This window comes from Vombatus ursinus, unplaced genomic scaffold (genome assembly GCF_900497805.2).
Source record: "Vombatus ursinus unplaced genomic scaffold, bare-nosed wombat genome assembly UNPS02014770.1, whole genome shotgun sequence".
Taxonomy (NCBI): Eukaryota; Metazoa; Chordata; class Mammalia; order Diprotodontia; family Vombatidae; genus Vombatus; species Vombatus ursinus.
Genome location: NW_020954548.1, coordinates 498,898 through 519,870, shown reverse-complemented (window position 1 = coordinate 519,870; position 20,973 = coordinate 498,898). Strand labels below are relative to the sequence as shown.

General features: G+C 35.9%; 1 protein-coding gene across 1 annotated transcript in view; it reads left to right on the top strand.

Moving 5' to 3' along the window:
- The window catches only part of LOC114043788 (rab11 family-interacting protein 3-like), a 169,890-nt gene that overhangs the window by 27,056 nt on the left and 121,861 nt on the right, over positions 1 to 20,973 (top strand). The gene's annotated exons all lie outside the window — the stretch shown is intronic.

The following is a 20,973-nucleotide window of genomic DNA, read 5'->3' as shown; positions in this document are numbered from 1 at the left end:
GTGTTACCATCCTGTATTCCCTGAGAGCTAGTCATCTGTCTTTTTCTTCAACATCTCCAATGAAAGAGAATTCATTAACTCATAAGATAATCCCATCTATTGTTGGACAGATGCTATTGTTCATTATTGTTTGTATCAAACTGAAATCAGCCTCCCTACAACTTCTCCCCATTTGTCATACCTAACTTTACCTTCTGGAAGCATTTAGAACAAGTTAAATCCCTCTTCCACATGACTAATTTTTCTGAAACTATTCTTTTAAAAAAGCTATCATCTTTCTAACCATCTAAGCTAAGCATCTGTCAACCATTCCTTATCTAACATGATTTTGTCATTTCTCACCATCCTAGTCATGCCTCAGTTTGTCCCTGTCTGTCTTAAAATTTGGTGTGCAGAAATGAATAACAGTACTCCCAATGTACTCTGACTAATGATTATTTTGCATGTTACTTTTCTAGTTCTAGACATTTTGTTTCTTAGTAGTGTAAGGTTGTATCAGCTTTTTTTTTTTCTGGTCATGCCTTATTCTTGATTCTTTGACCCTGTAGTCAGCTAAAAGCTCTCAGTCTTTCTTTTTCTTGGTGGGGGATGTTTCCTATTGAAAGAAGGTTAAAGGGCAAGAGCAGAGCTTTGGAGAGCTTTGCTGTAGGCTAGCCCTTGGTTCCCTCCTTTGGGGTATAGCCAGTGTGCTCTCTGGAGCTTCTTTTCTAGAAGGTGATAAGGAAGAGAGACTAGAGAGGTTTGTTTGTTTGTTTTTTGTTTTTTGGTTTTTGGTGAGGCAATCAGGGTTATGTGACTTGCCCAGGGTCACACAGCTAGTAAGTTTCAAGTGTCTGAGGCTGGATTTGAACTCAGGTTCTCCTGACTCCAAAGCTGGAGCTCTATCTACTGCGCCACCTAGCTGCCCCTAAAGAGATTTTTTTTAGGTATAGTTTTATTTGCTATAGAGAATTTGTTGTAACCAAATTGGCAAAACACTATTATTATAGGTCATTTGCCAAGACATGGACATAGTTTTATTATATAGAATTCTTTGTAATAGTATTCAATTTTATGGTACTTTACTTGTAATAACTTATTTATATACTACCTTTTTTATTCAATGATTTCAAAATTTTTATTTACTGAAATAACAGAGATCTTGATTAGCATGCTTAGCCTAGAATCATTAACTCTTAGGGTCAGAAGGGACACTAGAGATCATCTAATTTAACCCCTGATTGAGGCATGTTCCCCTCTATTGCGTCGCCAATAAATGGTTGCTTTTCCCTTACTTGAAGATCTCTAGTAGTGGGAAATTCACTACTTAGTAAAGGATCACTCCATGTTTTTGTGCAGTTTTAATTGTTAGTAAGTGCCTTTATTTTGGCATAATATGATTGTGCCAACATCTGCTTCCTTATAGCTTCTACTTATTGGTCCTGATTTGCCTTTTAGGATCAAGCAGAATAAGTATAATGTTTATTTACCCTACAGATTTTCAACTATTTGAAGACCTTAATCGTGTCCCTTTAAATTTTCTTTTCTCAAGGCTAAAAATTCCTAGTTCTTTCAACTGAGCCTCATATAATGTTATTGCAAGCCCCCTCACCATTCTGCTTGGACAAGATTGTTAATGTCCTCTCCAAAATATGGGGAGGACGTAACTGAATGCTGTATCCAACTTGTAGTCTTACCAGGTCAGAATTATATAATCATTGTCTCAATCATTCTGGACATTGTACTTCTGTAAATGCAGCCTAGTATCACGTTAGTTTTTTTTGTTGTTTTTTTTTTTGACAGCCACATCATTTTGTTGACTCATTGAGCTTAGTTTTCTAAATTTCTGTGGTCTTTTTCATGCGACTTGTCTAGCCAGTTCTTCTCCATTCCCGTACTTGTACAGTTGACATTTTGACTTAAAATTTATCCTTGTTAAGTTTCATCTTAATAAGTTTGACTCACTGTTGTCATTTGATATCTTTTTCAGATTCTGGCTCAGTCATTCAGTGTATTATTAGTTATCCCTCCCAGCTTAATGTTACCCACAAATTTATCCCAGTGTCTTGTACTGGCATTTACAGATGTTAGCTGTCCAAATGTCTAGTATAATTATTCATTTGTTATGTAGAAAGTTTTTCTGTTTAGACAAAAGGAAAAGAGAAAAGTGGAGGGTTCAGAATGGGGGTGGGCCTTTTTATAACTATATTACTGTGCTGCCTTGGACTTTGAAACTTTCAGAGGAGTAGAAATAAGGTCTGCAAAACAACCTAAGATGTTGTTTGGCATATGAATGTTCTCATTGACTTTTGAATTGTAAAAGACCTTAGAAATTATTCACTTAATCTCCCCTACACCCATTTTACTGATGGAAAACTGAGTTCCATACAAAGGAAATGACTTTTCAAGGTCACAAGGCTAACTTATGATGGAGTTAGGACTTGAACCCATTCTTCTGACTCCTAGTCCAGTGACCTGCTTTAGAAATTTTTTTTTTTTTGGTGATGATATTCCCTAAGGGGGAAAATATTTTCACATGCAACAGGACAATGACAGAATTTGTTATATAGGTAAATAGTGTCATAGGCTTAGGGAAAAGGGACCGGACTGGTGATTTCATTGATATAGGGCACTCCCAAATTAAGGAAACTTCCTCTGCCAATAAAGGTTACATTCTCTGCAACTTAGAGTGATGGACAGTTTGGAAGATTTAAATTATACTTTTTACAAAATCCAAACCTATGATTTCATTGGTAGAGGGAACACCTACCAAGGCTCTCCAGAAAAAGACAGACAGGCAAATATTTCTGCAATTTATGGTCTTAGCAAATTGCCTGTGGTGCTGAACGGTTAAATTACTTGCCTTTGGTCAGAGCCAGAATATGTCAGCAGTAGGACTTGAACTCAGGTCATTCTGACGCCAAGGCTGACGATCTTTCTTCTATGTCGAGATGGCTCTTGTCTACACATTTTTACTGTGGATGATTACCAAGACATTAATACCATCAACTCACGTTCTCAATTTAGCTTTTAGGAAGGAAGAGTAGGATTTCATGACTTAACAAACAAGGTGTGGGAACCAAAGTGTAAATTAAGTATTTCTGATAAGTCAAAAGATTTTACTTAGAAATAGGACAAATGGAAACCAAACAAATAGAGAAAACAAAAGGGTATTTGAGTCAAGAAGGGTAATAGCCACAAATGAAAATCTGAATGTCACCTGATAAAAATACAACCTGTTTTAGTTGATCAAGGTTGCTACATTTTAAAACTATGCAACTTTTTTTTTCAGTTCTTGTGAAGTCCAGTTTCTGAAATATAATGATTGAATGACTCTAGGCAAGTCACTTAAACTCTCAGTGCATTCTGGGAGGTGTTCTTTTCTGGTACTGGCTTTGTTGGTATGGTGCCTGCGAGACTTTTTGTGAAGGGATAGAAGTCACTTGCTGTAATTTCTTATTGAATTTCTTGATTATTATTTAGGCTGTGAAAATTTCAGGGTTTTGCTCGAGTAGGTATGTGGGAGCTGGGTGACCTACCTCCCATTTAGGTAACCATCTTGGCAGGAAATGCACCATTTTATTAGCCTGATAAGAATAGAGTTACAAAGTTGAAACTTAAATTGATGGAAGGGTACTCCCCTAGAGTGGCACATAGGGGATAACTTGACCCAGTTTGGGAAATTTCACTTAGTTCAGATACAGAAAGAACTAATGGAATGTTCAATTGAGATGTATATTCTTATTAGATTTTTTTAGTTAGTAAATATTGAAGAGACTATTTGGATTTTAATAATAATAATAGTTTGCAACTCTATGCTGCTTTAAGGTTTGCAAAGCTCTTTGCATATGTTATCTCATTAGATCCTAGCAACAACCCTGTGAGGTCAGTAGAATTCTTATGCCCATTTTACAGATGAAGAAATTAAGGCACACAGAGGTTAAGTGACTTATCTAGGGTCATACCAACTAGTATGAGAAGCAGGACTCAAACTCAGGTCTTCCTGACTCCAAGTCCAGCATTCTTTCCACTAATCTACCTAAGTGACTGGCCAAAATATAAGAAAAAACTTCCTAACAATTAGAATTGTCCAAAATAGAGTGACCTGCCAGAGAAGGTAGTTGATTTCTTAACACTTAAAGCTTTCAAGATGAAGGTAGAGGTCCACTTTTAGAAAAGCTTTTCTGGCTCAAGCTTTTGACTTTGTGGACTATGCACCCTAGATGCAATCTTAACCTGGAATTTCCTTTAGTGCTTAGGCCTCCTCACCCTGAAACATTCATTGTTTTATGTGACTTTCTTATCCTGGAACATCCTTCTACCTTCCTGGCCTCCTGTCCCATTGGTGAGTCCCTCTCCAGGTCTTCATTTTTGGGATGGGTTCTCACTGGCTAGGCCTCATTCCTCTCCTGAGCCTGTGCTTTTCACCTTCTCCTCCTCCTTCTCCCTGATTTTCATTTTTGTTTTGTATGATCTTCCCCCATTAGAATGGAAGCTCCTTGAAGGCAGGGACTGTCTTTTTGCTTGTGTTTGTAACCCAATGCTTTGCACAGTGCTTGGCATATACTAAGCATTTAATAAATGCTTGTTGCCTTGCCTTTTATTTTTAGCTCTTCTGAATCTGACAAATACCAATAAATATGAAAATTTGTATCTACAAAGAAGAAAATAAAAAGAGCATAGTAATGAAACCATAAATAACTATGACAGTCAGCTTTTTTTTCTAAGTGTATAATACATTTGGAACATTAGTTCCAAAGCTATCTCACTTGTCTGTTACCCTCTGAACTCATTCTCTTCTGTGCATTTTTAAAAATGCTTCATTAATGTCCTTATTATTCCTTTAAAAATATCTATTATTACCTCTTTGCCTTTAATTATCCCCTTCCCCCCCAAAAAAAACTTTCTTTGTAACCCCTTAATGTGGTTAAAGAAAAAAAATATATATATATAGACACACACATTGGTCGTGTTACTATAGGCAGCTTTTCAGTTAAGTTGCAGAGCAGATTCATTCCTGGTAAGATATGGATTGGACCTCTGAAGCCTTTCCTAAGTACCCTTCTTCCTAGCTGGGAAGTGATTTTTCCTCAGTTGATGTAATAATCCATCTTTTTCTTTCTTTTTTTTTTTAAGGCAATAGGGGTTAAGTGACTTGCCCAGGGTCACACAGCTAGTAAGTGTCAAGTGTTTGGTCTGAGGACGGACTTGAACTCGGGTCGTCCTGACTTCAGGGCCGGTGCTCTATCCACTGTGCCACTTAGGTGCTCAATAATCCATCTTTTGCTAATTTTAATTTGTGGTCTAATTTTAATTTTATTCTTCAGCACATTTTATCTCCCCTTATTGGATTGTAAGCTCCTTGAGATGAAGGACTTTTGTTTTTGCCATTTTATTCCCAGAGCCTAGCACAAAGCCTGGTACATAGAAGGTGCTTAATAAATGTCTATTGAATAAATATCGTCTTAATACTTAATAGGTACTTAATGCAGTTTCAGGTGTTGATTGGACTAGGTGATCTTTGAGGTTCGTTCTAACTTTGGGATTCTATGATTAACAATATTTTTTTTTTAAATAAAATTTAGTAAACATTAAGTGCCTACTGCCTGCTGAGCAGTGCTAAGTCTTAGGGGAGATGAAAAGTTTAGTTAAGGCAAGTTTTGGTACTTGGAGTCTATAAGGCATGAGAAGTGTGAAGCAAACTCTGTTAGGCCTAGAGGGAAAAGTTCTTTGGTAGAGGAAACTTGGGAGGAAAATCCAGGGAGACTTTTCAGATCAGAGGTAGTATTTGAGTAAGGCTTTAATTTTAAAAGAGAGATGGGGTTTCACTTGGGAGTGAGGAAGGGAGAAGGAATGAATGTATAAATGGATGTAGAAGCTTGCTTGCTGACTCATTTTCCCTTTTTTATAATAGAGTCCTTAATTTTTTTTTTTGCTCCTAATTTGACAAACCAACAAATGTGAACATTTCCAAATATAAAGAACAGTGCTGTATATGAGACCATGGAATTCTTATAATGTACAGCTTTTTTTTTTAAGCATATACTAAATTTAGCATGTTGACTTCAAAAATTGCCCCACTTTCCCTCTAAACTTCCTCCTGTTCTCTTCTGTGCACTTTTAAACAACTTCATTGATCTATTGGAGCCTTTCTGAATAGCTTTAATGATATATTACTCACTTCAAAAAATCTTTTTTTTCTCCCTTCTTCCTTTTAATAAAGGAAAATAACTGTTTTTAGCTGTAGTTATGAGACAGGAGTTTAGTAATATCTCTGGTGAGGATTGCTGGGATGGGTCCTGGTCACGCCAGACAAGCAGCTGGCATCCTGATTCTCGATTGAGCTCTACAAATGTTTACCTCCAGTTTCTCGTGCCTGAAACGAATTTGTGTTTTAGCCATATGTGAAATTAAACTGAAACAAAGCCTTTGCTTTGTTTGAGTAATAAATTCAAGGATACTTTCATCTTTATGATGAAATGCTGATTTCTCATTAAAAAGTAAAACCACATTTAAAAAAAGGTTGCGTAGGCAAGTCTTTGAAAATAATTTCCGTGGTTAGAAGGCTGAAAAACTACGGGAAAAAAGTCTGTAACTTTATATACCTTTCATTTGATTGTTAGATATCTTTTCATTCCCTTGAAGTCTTTTGCCTCTTAGAGATTCTAAAACAGATTTTTGATGAGTAGGTTTTTCTCAACAACACTACTTTCTTTAAATTTTTTCACTTAAGGCCAGTTACAGACTTGTACCAGCTAACCTATTTTCTTAAATTTGCATAAGGAAATTTAATAACTTCTTATGTAGTGTTAGTACTTTATGTATCAAACTGGCCTTTATTTTGTAGGCTTTTTTGGTGCTATACATTTGTCTAGTTTGGGGCTGGTTTTTCATTCCTTTAATTTTGTTTCATGCTATAGTTTCATAATTGTTCAGTATACCTCATATTCTATTTTGTTGCCTTTTAAGAATTATAGTTTATTCTTTTACCATGATTATATAACCATATGTTATTCATCTCTATCTTAAAATAATTTGTTGTCTGATATACAAATTTTATATGAACAATTATTTTCTCAATTTTCCATAGTGGGTTTAAAATTACATGAAGATGCATTTTATATTTTTAAAGTACTTCTTTTACTTTCTCTACTACCCCTTCATCTTTACCCTAATTTGGATTGTATATTTCATTCAGGTTCCCCTAAGTAAATACTCTCCATACCTCATTGAAGAGATATTTATTATGTGGAAATATAGATAGAGGAAAAGAGAACTAGGCAGTTTGTTCAGGTTAACATAGGGAATCCCGGGACAAAGCTGGGGAGAACACAGCAAAATCTTGACTTGAGTCTTCTGCTGTAACCACTTTTAAAATTGGTGAAATTCCTAGAAAATGTGAAAACTGAGATGCTCCTTTCCTGTTTCATGATTGATTCTGAGGTACTATGATTCTGTGATTTGCTTGGGAATATTTTTTTGTTTTTTTTTGTTTTTGTTTTGTTTAGGCAATTGGGGTTAAGTGACTTGCCCAGGGTCACACAGCTAGTAAGTGTCAAGTGTTTGGTCTGGGGCCGGATTTGAACTCCGGTCCTCCTGACTTCAGGGCTGGTGCTCTATCCACTGCACCACCTAGCTTCCCCGGGAATATTTTTCTGCCCTTTTAGGTTTAGCTTTCCTCATGGTGATCATGTCTTTTACTAAAAAAAAAAAAACAAATTTGTTGATGAATATTTCACGGTAGTCTTAGTGAGATATTTGAGGTGAATTTGACATAATGTAAGAATTAGAATTTAAGAGCTGGAAAGGACTATAGAGATCATCTAGTTCAACCTCTTCATTGTTCAGATCAAAGAGTTTCTGAGTTGGAAGGGCCCACAGTGTCAGCCATCTCGTTCCATCATCATCTGAAAAGAGACCTCCTAAGAAGGAATCTGGGGGGCAGCTAGGTGGCACAGTGGATAGAGCACCGGCCCCGAAGTCAGGAGGACCTGAGCTGAAATCTGGCCTCAGACCAAACACTTGACACTTACTAGCTGTGTGACCCTGGGCAAGTCACTTAACCCCCAATTGCCTTACAAAAAAAAAAAAAAAAAAGAAGGAATCTGGTATGCGTGTGGGTGTCCATGTCCGTCCCCAGTACTTGGCACAGTTCCTGCTGCAGAGTGGGCTTCACCAATACTTGCTGATTAATGGATTTTTTTTCAAAGACTTTTAATGAAGAGGAATCCATTATATCTCAAAGCCCACGCTACTTTTGGATAGTTGTGTTAGGATGCATTTCCTTTCATCAACCCTCATTGTAAATTCCTCTCCTTGTTACCCATATTGTACTCATATGTGTCTTACCCCTCTACCCAATGACAATAGCCCTTCACTATTATGTCTCCAACTAAGTTTTCCCTTCTCTAGGCTAAACATCCCCGGTTCATTCAGTTGGTATTCACATGACATGATCTCTAGTTCTTTCACTATCCGGATTGCTTTCCTTTGAATATTGTCTAATTTATCAATGCTCTTCTTAGAATGTAGCCTGAAAAACTGAACACAGTATTCTCATAGTCTGACCAGGATAGAATAAAGCTAGATTTTTTTTCATTCCTTTAATTTTGTTTCATACTATAGTTTCATAATTGTTCAGTATACCTCATATTCTGTTTTGTTGCCTTTTAAGAATTATAGTTTATGTGCCAAAAAGGACATATAGTCTGGAAAAGCCTGTTCTAGATGAAGCCCTGCTGACCCTTTGTGTTTACCACTTCCTCTTCTAGATGCTCATTAGCCATTTTAAAAAAAATATGTTATAGAATTTTATTAGGAATAAAAAGGCAACCTCACCAGCCTTGTGGTTTGCACACTCCATTACTCTTTTTTTTTTATGTCAAATCATAGCTATTTACCCTTTTTTCAATCCTATGGTGCTTCTCCCATTCTTGATCCTTCAGAGGTCGCTGACAATGTTTAAATAGTCACATCTGCCAGTTCTTTTAGTATTGAGGATGTAGTTCACCTAAACCAGGTGATTTGAAGTTATTCTTGGCAGCTAAGTACTCATACTATTTTTAGAAGACTTTGCTAAGGTATAGTATTCATATTTTTTCTTTCATTTAAAAAACCCCCACCAAGATTAATTATCTCTTCCTTTTTTTTTTTTTAAAGTATCGCTGTCTTGTACCACTGACTTCCTTCTCCACCTTACTCCAACCTTCTATGTAATAAATAAGTGCAGTTTAGCAAAACAGATCAGGTGGCAGATCTAGGCTTTGAATTCAGGTCATTTGATTTCCAATCCCACATTTTTTCTACTGTCCCACTCTGCTTGAGACTCAGATCTCTAACAGAATTTGCCCTTACTGGTTCCTCTACTTTTTAAAGGATGAAATTCAACAAACAGTTTTGTTTTTTTTTTTTTTGCTCTGCTTTGATCAGGAACAGAGAGTTCTAGCAGATGTCCAGATCTGTAATTACTATATCACACTTCTGTGTCAGCTTGAAATCTGTTTCCAAAACTTTTCATTTATTTCTTCTTTCTGTCCAGGTGATTTGTAGCATACTTGAGTGACAACATTGCTTCTGTTAAAGCCCTCTTGGATCTTCTGTTCCCCAACATGCATACTTTCTTTGGTTCTAGAATTTCCTCATATATGTTACTATATCTTCTTAAAACACAATGCTGGGAAAAAAACCCCAGAATGCTGGTCTGTCCTTCCTTTTGTCTAATCTGTTTTTTTTTTTTTAAATAAGATAAAATTTTCTTGAAGCATATTCTAGTCATGAGTCTTTATCTTACCAAATGTTTTTGGTACCTGTAAGAATCTAAGAGTTGGAAGAGGCCTTAGAGGCCGTACCTGACCAAGAATTCCTTTCTTCTATAACATCTCTGACAAGTTGAAGACCTCGAGTAGGAGAGAATCTACTCCCAAGATCTAACCCATTCCACTTTTGGATAGTGCTGTTAGGAAAAATTCCCTTAATTCAAGCCTATATCTGCTTTTCTGTAACTTCTGTCTGCACTTCCTAGTTCTGTCCTTTCAAATAAATACTTAAAGACAGCTATCATATCATATTGCACCTTAAGTTTTCTCTAGGCTAACTATCATCACTTCCTTCAACTAATTTTTTTTTTAATTTTTTAAAAATTTAAAAAAAAAATTTTTTTTTCTTCAACCAATTCTTGTATACAGTGTCCTCTAGTTGTCTCAGCATCCAGGTCACCCTCTTCTGGACATTCTCTAGCTTGCTTATTTTTTCCCCCCAAAAAATGAGGTTCCTGAAACTGAGCAGTTTTCCAGAAATGGCCTGGGTACAATATAGGGATATGTATGGATGTATGTGTCTGTCTACCTATCTGTCTATCTTTCTCTGTCTCTCTTCCTCTCTCTCTCTCTCTCTCTCTCGATGTATTTCCCACTTCCCTCCCGCCCCAGACAGAATGTAGTAGAATGATTACTTCCTTCATTTTAGACATTGCACTTCTAATGTAGCTTCTTATACTGCCCCATCCTACCTTTGATTGATAATTACCTTGCATTCCACTCAAACCCTGAGATCTTTTACACAGGAGCTATCATCTAGCCATATCTCCCTATATTGTTATCTATGAAATTGATTTTTTGTAACTGATGTATAGAATTTTACATTTGTCCTTGTTAAATATAATTATTTTGTTTTCAGTCCATTGTTCTAGTCTGTCAAGATCTATTTGGATCCTGACTTAAGTGATGAACAGTATGTAGCTGTAGGGTTGGCATATAATTTTGGGGGGTACAATACTTTCAAAAAGTAAGTAAAGTAAAGAGGTTTAAAGACTCTTGGGTCCATTCTGAAGAAAGTCATTAGTGATAGAATAGCTAGTATTCAAGCTATGTAAGTTTTAAGTATAATACTTCTGAATTATAAAATCAGTATTCTTAGTTCAAACATTTCTCAGAGGACCTTAGGCATAAGAAGCATGTGTTTTAAAATGTATTTTTCTTTTATGATAGCCACCTCCCCCTTTTTAGTGGTCTCTTCTTTTTTTTCTTTTGTTTCAGAGAACAACACAGTATTACTCAAATTATTATCAGCTCCTTATTTTGTAAGATTTTCTTTGAATTATATTGGAACAGATATCTATACTTGAATATGGGAACTATTTTATGTTATGAAAAACTATAATGAGTTTCCAAAGAAGGTTGTGAAATATCCTTTATTGGAAATATTTAAAAATCATCCAGTCATTCATATATCTTGAATAGTTTAGGGTAAGCATTGCAAATGAACAAAGCAAAAGTACACAGTACTTTTCTAACTGTAGAAGGTGGCAGTGTCAGATGTTTTTTCATGGGGTTGAAGGACGGGAGAATGAGAATTCAATGATGGTTTACAGGTTTGAATCTGTGAGACTGAGCTCCTCCATCAGACTCCTTGAGAACAAGGACTGTCTTCTTGCCTTTCTTTGTATCATCAGAGCTTAGCATAGTGCCCAGCACATGGTAGGTGCTTCATAAATGCTTGTTGACTTGATTGTACCAAGATTGCTCCACTCATTTGCTCAATCATTTTTGTGACTCAGATCATGTACCATCTCCTATGAGAATTCTTTCTTATCCCCTTAGTTTTTAGTGTTCTCTCCCTACTCAAATTAATGTGTATATAGTTATTTGCTTATATGTTGTATTGCCTCAGAAGACTTTAAACTCCTTGAAGGGAGAGATTGGTTTTTGTTTTGTCTATATCTTCAACACCTATCATGATGTCCCGTATATAGCAGGTACTTCATAAATGCTTGTCAGATATTTCATGTTAGCTCTCCTTCCCAGTTTTGTATCTTTTTCAAGTTTCATACACATATCATCTATACCTTTATCTGAATCATTGATAAAAATCTTTTTTTTTTTTTTTTTTTTGGGCAGTTAGGGTTAGGTGACTTGCCCAGGGTCACATAGCTAGTAAGTGTCAAGTGTTTGGTCTGAGGCCAGATTTGAACTCAGGTCCTCCTGACTTCAGGGCTGGTGCTCTATCCACTGTGCCACCTAGCTGCCCCCACTGATAAAAATCTTAAACAGCCCCTGGGGGGCAAGAACAGATCCCTAGGGCATTCTATTTGAGACCTCCCTTCAAGGTGACATTGACCCATTCCTTAGTGAGCATTCTTTGGGTTTAGTCATTCAGTGAGTTCCAGATCTACCTAACTGCTCTCATCTAGCCAATGTCTCCCCATTTTATCCACAAATAGAACTTGAAACTTTGTTAAATGCTTTTCTGAAATCTAAGTATGCTGTGTCTAGAATGCCACTGATCTACCAGTCTGGTTACCCTGTCAAAAAGGAAAAGAAACTAGTCTGATATCACTAAATCTTGATGGTGCATTGATGACTTTTGGTGAGCACTGCTTCATTTTCTAAGGAATTATGAATAATGTGTTCTAGCATATTAGCAATAGAAGTTAGCAATAAAAGTAGCTAACATTGGACAGTTAGTTTGAAGATACCGTTATTTTTTTTTTAATTTTCAAGAATTTAGGACAGCGGTTACAAAACACTTTTCACACAAATAAAGTCATATCTAAATAATTGGAAAAACATCAGTTGCTAGTGGGTAGGCCAAGCTAATGTAATAAAAATGACAATTTTACCTAAATTAATTTACTTATTCAGTGCCATACCAATCAAACTACCAAAAAATTATTTTATAGAGCTAGAAAAAATAATAGCAAGATTCATCTGGAAGAACAAAAGTTCCAGAATATCAAGAGAACTAATGAAAAGAAATGCTAGGGAAGGTGACCTAGCCATATCAGATCTTAAATTGTATTATAAAGCAGCAATCATCAAAACTACTTGGTACTGGATAAGAAATAGAGTGGTAGATCAGTGGAATAGGTGAGGTATACAAGACACAGTAGTCAATGACTATAGTAATCTGCTGTTTGATAAACCCAAAGACCCCAGCTTCTGGGATAAGAACTCACTATCTGACAAAAACTACTGGGAAAACTGGAAGATAGTATGTCAGAAACTAGGTATAGACCAAAATCTTACATTATATACCAAAATAAAGTCAAAGTAAAGATATAGTTTAGATATAAAGGCTGATACTATAAGCAAACTGGGAGAGCAAGGAATAGTTTACCTGTCAGAATTATGGAGAATGGAAGAATTTATTTTGATTACATTAAATTGAAAAGTTTTTACACAAACAAAAGCCAATGCAACCAAGATTAGGAGGGAAGTAGAAAACTGGGAAAGAATTTTTACAACCAGTGTCTTATATTATTTAAATTATATAAATTATATTTCTAAAATATATAGAGAACTAAGTCAAATTTATAAGAATATAAGTTATTCCCCAGTTGATAAATGGCCAAAGGATATGAACAGGCAGTTTTCAGATGAAGAAATTAAAGCTGTCTATAGTTGTATGAAAAAATGCTCTAAATCACTATTGATTAGAGAAATGCAAATCACAATGACTCTGAGGTACCACATCACACCTATCAGATTGGCTAACATGACAAAACAGGAAAATGATAAATGTTGGAGAAGATGTGGGAAAATTGGAACACTAATGCATTGTTGGTGGAGTTGTGAACTGATCCAATCATTTTGGAGAGCAATTTGGAACTATGCCCAAAGGGCTATAAAAATGTGCATACTGTTTGAACCAGCAATAGCTCTTCTAGGGCTGTATCCCAAAGAGATCAAATAAATGGGAAAAGGACCCACATGTACAGGAATATTTATAGCAGCTCTTTTTGTAGTGGCAAAGAATTGGAAATGGAGGGGATCCCATCAATTGGGGAATGGCTGAACAAGTTGTGGTATATGAATGTAATGGAATACTATTGTGCTGTAAGAAATGATGAGCAGGTGAATTTCAAAAAAAAAAAAAAAAAAAAAACAACCTATAAAGACTTACATTAATTGATGCCGAGTGAAGTGAGCAGAACCAGAACATTGTACACAGTAACAGCCACGTTGTTCAATGACTGACTTTGATAGACTTAGCTCTTCTCAGCAATGCAAGAATCGAAGACATCTCCAAAAATCTCATGATGGAAAATGCTATCCACATCCAGAGAAAGAATTATGAAATCTGAATGGAGATTGAAGCATACTATTTGCTTTTTTTTTCTTCTGTTTTGTTTTGTTTCTTCTTTCTTGTGATTCCTCCTATTGGTTCTAATTCTTCTTTACAACATGACTAATGTGAAAATACGTTTAATAGGAATTTATATGTAGAGCCTATATCGGATTGCACGCTGTCTTGGGGAGGGAGGGAGAGAAAATTTAAAACTCAAAAGCTTATGGAAGTGAATATTGAAAACTGAAAATAAATTAATTAATCAAAAAACAAACAAACAGAATTAGGACAGCATTTGCCCTTCTCTAATCCTAATCATCTCTCTCATTCCCTAAGATCTTTCAAAAAACACTGACAATAGTTCATCACTTACATGTTTCTTCAGTACTCTATTTAGGATGTTCATCTGGGCCTGGTGATTTAAAGTAATTGAGAGCAGCGCAATACTCCCTGACTCCCTTATATTGTTTTTCCATTCCCTGATAACTATCCAGAGATCATTCTCTTTAGAAGAGAAATAGCCAAGGGGGGAAAAAATGTTGAGTGGTTCAGCCATCTCATTTTCATAAGTTATCATACCTGTTCACCTCCAGCAGCTCTTTCCCACCTCCTCTCACCACCATTATAATTTAAACAAGCTGACAAATCTTTCTGTTGTCTTTACTATTTATGTCAAACCTCAATTCATATCAGTATTTATTGCCACTGATAGAATTTTTACATGGCTACTGCTAAACTTTTGTATTCATCCACTGTTACTTGTCCTTGCTTCCATCTCCTGAGAGGCAGCATGACTGTGGAGAGTTGAATTGGGAATCCAAACTTCCTGGTTTATGTCCTGCCTCAGGCACACATGGGCTGTGTAACTTGGGGCAGGTCACTTCATCTTGTCATTCTCTAGGTGACCATCAAAGACATTAAGTTGCAGAGAAGATGCTGGCTTGCATTGGTTAGAGGAGTTCTTCATTTGAGAGTTCCATATGCCAGTGAAATCACTAGTCTAGTTGATATCCTTTATCTCCCACCATCTCCTAAACATATTTTTGAAAAATCTGAGTTTATCTTTTGAATTTCCAATACATCTACAGTTAGTCTTTTTAGGAAGTTCCTTTTTTTCCCCCTCCTTTTGATTAAAGTCACCTCTGCTATAGCTTAAAGAGGGAAAGACTTGTCCAAAGTCACTGGTAGTTCGAAGTGGTTTTCAAGTCGTTGGAAAACATTTCTTAGGTAATTTGACAATTCCCTTAGAGCCTACAAAAGTTTTATAAAATAAGACAAATCTTATGAATAATAAACCCTAGCTGGGGCACCCTTCCCCCTTGCCTTCCCTTTGACACCCCCTTATTCTCCCACTCCTAGGCAGTCCAGACTCCATCCAGGCAGGTGAGAAGCAGTGCACTATATGCCTTCTCCCCACCCTCGTCTTTACTTTGCCACTCCCTCAACCTCAGCATATAGCCCCATGGCCCTTTATCCTTCCCCCATCTGAGCTCTCATACTTCATGAATTATGGAGCAGAGCTACATGGCTATTCATATTACTTGGATAAACTGGGAGTTACCAACTACAAACTTTCTAATGAGATGGAGGACCAAGGTCCTATATTCTGTGTCACTCTATCCTAAAGTCCCCTGGGTCTTACAGTCTGCACAGCTGTTATGCCCTCTAGACCCTTGAGTACTGTAATCTGACCTGCTGGTGTACCCTAAAGATATCTGGGTCTTTCCATCCTCCATTCCCCTGCACCCTAAGGACTTCTGGGCCTTTCTTTCCTCATTGTTATTTCCTCCAATTTCAGAGTTAGCTTCTTGCAGGTAGGGATCTTTTTTTCCTTTTTTTTTTTTTTTTTTTTTTTTTTGGTATTCCTAGCAGTTAGCACAGTGCTTGGCATGTAGTGCTAAATGTTTAGTAAATGCTTTTTCTTATTCACGATTAATAAATGCTTTTTTTCATTCATTCAGCAAACAAAACTCTATATGACTTTGCTGACTTAAAAGTAAGACAAAATATTGAAGCAAAGGTCCCTCTTGTTTTTTCATTTTGATTGTTACACAAATGTTGGGCATAAAAGGAAGTCAAATAAAGAACTTCTGAGTATTTCATATTTTTGACGTGTTATCAAGTCTATCATAAAAAAGGTTAGAAAAAAGTGTTAATTTTAAAAAAAAAAGAGTTCAGTATATCCAAGATTAAACATATTAGGTACCAAGGAAAACTCTTTTTCATTATTTCATTATGAGACTCATTATCAAAGAGTTAAGCATGTTTTCTCTAAATAGATTGCTTGTAACAGGTTTTCAGTGTAATTTTTAGAAGTTTGCTATATTTAGTCCTTGGACAGTTGTTTTGACCTTTTTCCCTGGCCAGAAACTAAGTATGATATTTGATAGTAGCTAAAGCAAGCCCACTGTAACCCTTTTGATTGTTAGCAGTTTAAATTTTACAGTGAAATGTGATAGTAAAAAATAAGCTGCAGAAACTGCTCTGGTTTCTTTTCTTATTTGAAGTAATTAACTACAAGCTGAACTGGCTTTGATCTGCTGTCATCATGACTACCAAAGAGTTGAAAGCTTTTTTAATATGCTTTAGAGCACTAGTTGAGAGATGTAATTCCTATGACATAATTTGACAAATTTAGAGTAGCCTATTTAGCAGTAAAATCATTAGTGGTATAAGGTCAGTTTCAAAATGTGAGTTTTTCACTAGTAAATCTTGTCAATTTACTGTCTTAGTTGGAAAGGATGTTGGCTAGCTCATGATGTATATGTATATATTTTGGCTTTAGTTCTTATCTTTACTGGTAAGAGTGTAGACTTCAGAAAAAAATGTGCAGCCTCATTTTTCATGCTTTCAACAGTTTCTTCTCCAAATGAATCTTCAGGACAGAATACCATTAAGTGTAAGTTAAGTAATATAATTAAATAATGGATTAAGTATAGTACAGCATATAAACAGGTGAGTATATTCATGACAATTTGAGGTGCAAGGGAGAAAGTACTAACAACTAAGAGGATCAGGAAATTATTTCTTTAGGAGAGGGCCTATGACCTGAAACAGAGAAATGAATGAATAACTTAGTTAAGGTACAGATTTAACTTTGCAGGTCACACCTAATTCTAATGCCTCCCTCCCTTGCCTCCATGAAAAAAAAAAAACAAACGCTTGACCCTTTTGTAGCTCGTATTCAGAAGAAAACATTCTGCACATAAAATCGCAGGACTAATTCTAAATGAATTGGCTACATGAACACTTTTTTTTGGCTTTGGGCAAGATCATTTAGAAATTTACTTCCAACTCTGAAATTCTTTGACTCTAAATGCACTTAAGATGCTACTAAGTTACTGTTTTACTCTTTGTACATCAACAGCACTATTTTGGATCTTCTGATTTTTGTGTATAAGCTAAGATTTTCATAGTAATGTTAACTATATTTTAATCTGTGATTCCCAGTTATTATCTTTTTTTAAAAAAAAGCATTTGCTTCAGGCCAATAATTGATAAGTATCAGTATTTGTGTTTTTACTAAATGTATAATTATATCAGTATTGACAATTCTTAGTATTGAACTTCTACTATAGGAGTTACCTTGAGTGTTAAAAGGCAATGCCAATGGAATTTAAACTCTAGTAGATCTTACTGAGCTGAAAAGGCTTTGATATACGCCTAAGGATGAACCAACTGCTTGTCTATTGTCTGATGACTGGCTTAGCTAACTTGGAAGAGGCTCATTCTAACATCTTGGATGTCTGGTAACAATTTTTTTTGCCGTAGCAATTCATGAATACTTTCTGCTAAGGTAATAGAAAGATTATGATGTGTCAGTGGAGTTAATACCTATAACCGATGAAATTATGAATCTTCAAAGAATAATTCACTCTAAATATTGAAATTTCTTAGGGTTCAGAGGCAGAATATTTACTGTACACAGGTTAGGTAGTATGATTTAAGTTTTAGATAGTACTTTAAGTGTACTCTTGAATTCTGATGATAGTCTATCTGTGTATCACATGATTTTAAGAATGATGACTTGATATAGATAAGAGAATGCTTCTTTCAGAAGAAACCCTCTTAGTTTCTAAGAAATCAACTGACAAATGGACTTTGGACCCTTTCCTGTGTTAGAATGTAAGAAGTGTAAGTTTGGAGAGGAGATTGAATTCTCTATCTCATTTCAAGTGAAAATTAAAGAGAGTAGTTCTATTTTAAGGTTCAGTTTTTAAAGGATCCATGATCTTACTGGTATAGGTAATCCCATCACTGACCTAGATCATAGCTTCTCTTTAACTTAGAAGATTGTCTTCCAGATTTGTTGCGGACAAAAGGTTCACCACTGTGCTCAAAACAAAGACTTTCCAATTTGGTAAAAATTGTGAGAGCTTGTACTCTTGGCATAGCCTTCACGAACACGGATCACCTCCATACTGCAATGAGGCATTAGAAATAAGACTACAGTAGAGTCTATTCTCCTATAATTGGTTGTAAAATACAACTAATCTGTATTACAATGTTTTATATAAATTTTTCCTTATCTACCTCCTTACCTATAAAAGTCTAACAGTCCCGTAGAAATCAAATATTTTCATATCACAGTGTAGTATGGAATCTTATTTATACTCATCACTACTTAGAAATTACTATAATTATTAACTTTACTGTTAGATAATATGTAACTATAGTCTTCCTGTTTGGAGACTGTATTTCAATATAATTTTTTTTGTAATTCTATATATTATATATATGTAATTCTATATATTTTATTTCATATATTTAAAAACATTATTCTGAGGAATCATAGATATCACCAGACTTCCAGAGAAGTACAGGACACAAAAAAGGTTAAGAAGCCCTAGACTAAATGATCTCTAAGATCTCTTCCAGTCTAGATCTATGATACTAGTTGTGGCCAATTATTTTTTATGGTATTTGGCCAAAAGTACATTTTTTACACTTAAGATGGTTTGACACACATTCAGAGAAAAATATCTGTTTTATTTTCATTAAGATATAGTTATATCTCAAAGATCACCAGCAAACCCTTTACCTATATTGGTTTTGTGGTCCTCTTCAATGAACATTGAGAGAGTATAGTTTCACCAGTTTATGACCATAGTACTTTTGGGGGGGGGGGGAGTTCTATTGCAGCTCTTGATTGAAACCTTGTCAGATAGCCTGCATATAATTTGGCATTTAATTTTTTGATGTTGAAACATCAACCCAGTTTTTAAATGGAATTTTAAAAGCCTATCTATTACTTTATTCCCAACAAGATGGAGGACTAGATATTTTCTTTGAACCTCACAACCTTTAAAGCCTCTCTAGAGTAGGAATTTTGTGTAAGAGATACAGCCTTTTCAACTCTCTCTATGGGTGTAGGACACCAAGAAAAAACCCTAACAAGGTAACAAATCAGTGTTCTAATATCAGAGAAGGTAAATTCTTAAGCCCTAAAATGCTCACTCAGCATTGCCTAACCACCGCTTACTATGCTCTTTCATCCAGGGTTATACAAACTGACTCACAGGCTTATAACAGAATTGAACTCTATCCTCCTTCCTTCACTCAGTGGCAGAAAATCAGAAGGCAGAATATTGCTTAGACTAAGATAGTTACTACAGAGTTCAGCCAGAGAACTGAGGAACAGAGTAAACTGGGACAGAGATATATGTGGGGGCACTGTGTGACACAATGTTAAGCTTGAGGGAAAGAGCTGTCCAGCTGAGGTCAGTTCTGTCCCCCCCAAAAGTCACTTTGGACAGAGACTGTGAAATATGACTTGCCCAGTGTGGGAAGAGGTCAAGATGGCTTTGAGATCCAATCCCCAGAGAAACTGCCATCAAGGGGGAAGGAGTCAGAAAGTGAACAATAGGGGAATGTAAGGGAAACTGAGGAGATCCCCCCCAGTGCCTCACATGACCACCTCATGACCTGACATAAGGGATATAATTTAAAGTTATTATGTGTGACTGGGAGCACCAAGGGAATGGAACATCAAAGAATAAACAAACTATGTTACTTGGGCAGAACAACTCTTATCTCAAGAAATATGTGTGTGTCCAAGGATCTGGCCTATCCTTAGACACATAAATAAAATAATCTGGAGCTCTGGCCAAGCTCCCTCTTTGTTCTAAGGTTGTTTTCCCACAGTTTACATAGATATAAAAAGGGCCACTTGGGAAAGGGACCTTTGGAGGTCTTTGTTTCAGAGATGGGGACGCCCACCTCTGTTGGTTTTCCCAATCAGGGCCCTGAGGACTGTTTCTGAGTCTCCCAGATTCCTTAAGTCAGGGATGGAGCTCGCCTGATTTGGTGACACTTGATTTGGTGACTATCTTCTTTCTTTGTCTATTTTTATCCTTTCTTTGTTCTATGTTGATTCACTAGATTGTATGCATATGTACACTATTTTAATTCCTACTTCTCTATGACCTTAAGCATTATCAAATAAACTCAATTACTTGTGAAATTAGCATCAAGCTGTCCTTATATCTTAAGATCCAAACCTACAGTAAAAGTACTGTGCAGTCCGTAATCCCCTTTTGATTACAGGGAACTTCAAAAAAAAAAAAAAGTATGACGTCACCAAAGATCTCTGGAGGAAGACAATTAAATTAAAGACCTGGAACATAAGAAGGCAAGATATTAATAACAGAAGGGAATATGGCCTCCAGATTAGCTAAAAGAGTCCATATATCTATGAATAAATAAAGCAAGACAGAGGAAAATGAATCATCACCTGGTGAGGCAGAGGACCCTATGGATTCCCAAGAGACAATGTTCCTGAATGGTTTAAAAGAGAAAAAACATTGTGAAAGAAAAATTTATGGCTTACAAGCAGAAATAATTGGCAGAGTAGAAACAAACAAATAAACTTGACTTTATGGTGGCAAGTTTGACCAAAGAAACAAAAGAGAGAATAATTTTGGGGAATGC